At 36.6% G+C, this 3,040-nt stretch overlaps 1 pseudogene across 1 annotated transcript; it reads left to right on the top strand.

Moving 5' to 3' along the window:
* Positions 1 to 1,647: 1,647 nt before the first annotated feature.
* Positions 1,648 to 2,579, top strand: LOC308337317 (UBX domain-containing protein 8-like; annotated as a pseudogene). The gene is made up of 2 exons: positions 1,648 to 2,188; positions 2,274 to 2,579. The product of its transcript is annotated as a UBX domain-containing protein 8-like (transcript).
* The last annotated feature ends 461 nt before the right edge of the window (positions 2,580 to 3,040 follow it).

Here is a 3,040-nt window from a genome sequence, read left to right as displayed (position 1 = left end):
GAAAGTCAAGTATCATATGGTTTCACTTATTGGTGGAGCATAACAAATAATATAGAGGACAAGGGTAGATGGAGAGGAGAAGGGAGTTGAGGGAAATTGGAAGGGGAGGTGAACCATGAGAGACAATGGACTCTGAAAAACAACCTGAGGGTTTTGAAGGGGCGGGGTGGGAGGGTGGGGGAACCAGGTGGTGGGTATTAGGGAGGGCACAGATTGCATGGAGCACTGGGTGTGGTGAAAAAACAATGAATACTGTTACGCTGAAAATAAATAAAATATTAAAAAAAAAATAAACAAAAAAAAATAAAAATAAAATTGTATAACATGTTAAGGCAGAAAAATGATGCCATTAATACTTAAAAATCTCTCTTCGTTTTATTTTCTACTGAGTTATTTTTTTGACTTGATTAGTATGAGGTCTTTGTATTAATAAGATTGTTGTGCTTTTCCCTCGTATATATATTTATATAGCTTTTTAAATATTTTGTATGTGAGACTTCTGTTTTTATTTTTTGATGTGCACAAGTTTTATGTAGTTAAATTCATTCATCACTTTGTTTTATGGAATTTCCTTTTGTTGTCATTATCATGAAATAGTTCCCTATTTTTAAGATTTTTTTAAAAAATTCTCATTCACATTTTACTCTAACATTTTCATGCCTTTATTATTTACCTTAAAATCTTTAATTAATATGTACTTTATCCCCACAATTAGTTTATGTAGGGCTTTTTTCCCCCTAATTGGGTAATAATTGTTAAATAATTACTATGTTCCCCACTGATAGGAGATGCCTTATTTATCATGTACTAACTCTATTTTGTTATCCTGAATATATATATCTTGTTATTCAATAGTGAATCCTTTTACTTCAGTTTTTACTCATTTAACAAACATGGTAAACTGATCTCTGTATCTAAGGCATTGTAGCTGGAATGGTGAATTTGAAAGAAAAGGAAGCATGTGACTAAAAGAGAGCATATATTGTATGTCACACAAATTAGTTCAGAACAGTAATTATTATTTTTTAAAGATTTTATTTATTTATTTGAGAGAGAGTGAGCAAGAGAGAGAATACGGAGCTCGGGCAGAGGCAGAGGAAGAGGGAGAAGCAAACTCCCTGCTGAGCAGGGAGCACGATGTGGGGCTCCACCCCAGGAACCTGGGATCATGACCTGATCTGTAGGCAGATGCTTAACTGACTGAGCCACCCAGGCGCCCCAAGAACAGTAATTAATGCTACAATAGAGGTAAACTATGATACAGGGAAGAGGATGCCATCTTACTGGTAGTATGTGAGGTGTTCTAAAGACTTAGCAGGAGAATTGATGAACCATATGGCAAGTTGAAAATGTCATTTCTGGAAAAAGGAATGGCATATGTGAAGACAGGGATGTTTGAAATACCAGTCTTTACCCATGGAGCTACAAATAACTATATATCTAGAGTGATGTCTATGTGAATGTGGAGTGTTTAAGGGAGAGAGAGAATAGATGAGGGAGAACAGGAGCAGGACACTGAATAATTGCCTTTGGTAAGTGCTTTATCCTGAAATTTTTAGGAAACCGTTGAGTTTTTTTCCCAAAGGATTTATATAATAATACCACTCTAGAACTGTTAATTTGGGAAAGGGCAGGGGTCCCACCATGATGGCTTATCATGGTCTCATTGGCATTTTCTGCTTCTGTGCTCTCCCGCTCTTATGTCTGGAGCTCTAGCATGGAATCCCCAATCTAGGAGTTAAAGATCTAATGTTGTATAGCCAGATTTTCTTACTCCTTGCTCTTCTTACTTTAATTATTTCTGTGACTACCTCATGGCTTAATTCATTTAAATTGTCCCAAGTATAACTGAAAGAAGAGAAGAATGAGAAAAGACAAAATATTGTCAGAAAAAAATAAAGAGGCACAGGATAAACAAGCCAGCAGATACATAGAGAATGTTCTAAAACCTCACCAGGAAATGAAATTGAGAAAACTTAGAGTGTGTGTTTCAGGTGACAGGTAAAACCTGGAAGTTAAGTGGTGGCCATAAACTTAAGGGTGATGAAGATTTGGTGCTTGAAAATAAAAGCCAGACATCTTTTAAAATATCAAACAGAGAAGCAACAAAGAAAAGGAACTTGCCTAAGCCTTTAACCAAAATTTCACTGTCTGCTGAGAAGCCCACACAGGAGATTTTTTTTTTTTTGTATATGTATAAGTTCATTTATTACCACATTGTTTTTAATTGTAAAAAAAAAAAAAATAGAAACAACCTAAAGGCCTCTACATAGTATAGTGGTTAAATATGCTATTCTTGATCCACCTGAAGAACCTCCTGAAACAGCTGAACGAGTAGTACTGTTGCTCTCCAATGTCCAAGGGGGAGTGTCCTGAAAAGAATATTTTTTAAGTCTTGAATTTCATAGCTCTTATTTGACTGGGTGATGAAAATCAGGTACTGCACATCCCTATACAGCTTTTCTACTTCCTTTCCCGGAAGGCCCCTGGAAGTGGTAGGAGGCTGGTCACTGCAGAACATAGGAATAACTGTGGATACTCTACTCAATGTAAAGAAAAAGAGCAGAGCAACTAATTAAGAAAGGAGAACTACCTGTTCTCCATAAAATCAGTTATGCCATGACCTTACAAGACAGTAAATGATTCACATTAAAATTATGCCATACCTTGGGGCACCTGGGTGGCTCAGTGGGTTGGGGCCTCTGCTTTCGGCTCAGGTCATGATCCCAGGGTCCTGGGATTGGGCCCCTGTTTCCCCCTCTCTCTCTGCCTGCCTCTCTGCCTACTCGTGATCTCTGTCTGTCAAATAAATAAATAAAATCTTTTAAAAAATTATGTCATACCTTGATTGAGCTCAAGGCAGTAAACCCTATAATGTTGAGATCCTTGGGAACATATGGATATAAAGGGTTAGAAAAGAATTGCTCTCTGCATACAATAATTTGTGGAATGTGCCATCTTATAATGTACCAAATGAAAACTAGATAAAACATATAAAGAAAGACACTCGATGATTTGTACTTTATTCTAGCTGATATCA

Source organism: Martes martes, assembly GCF_963455335.1.
Source record: "Martes martes genome assembly, chromosome: X".
In the NCBI taxonomy this organism is placed as follows: domain Eukaryota; kingdom Metazoa; phylum Chordata; class Mammalia; order Carnivora; family Mustelidae; genus Martes; species Martes martes.
The sequence above is the reverse complement of the archived record's forward strand: the minus strand, read 5'-3'. Positions and strand labels throughout refer to the sequence as shown.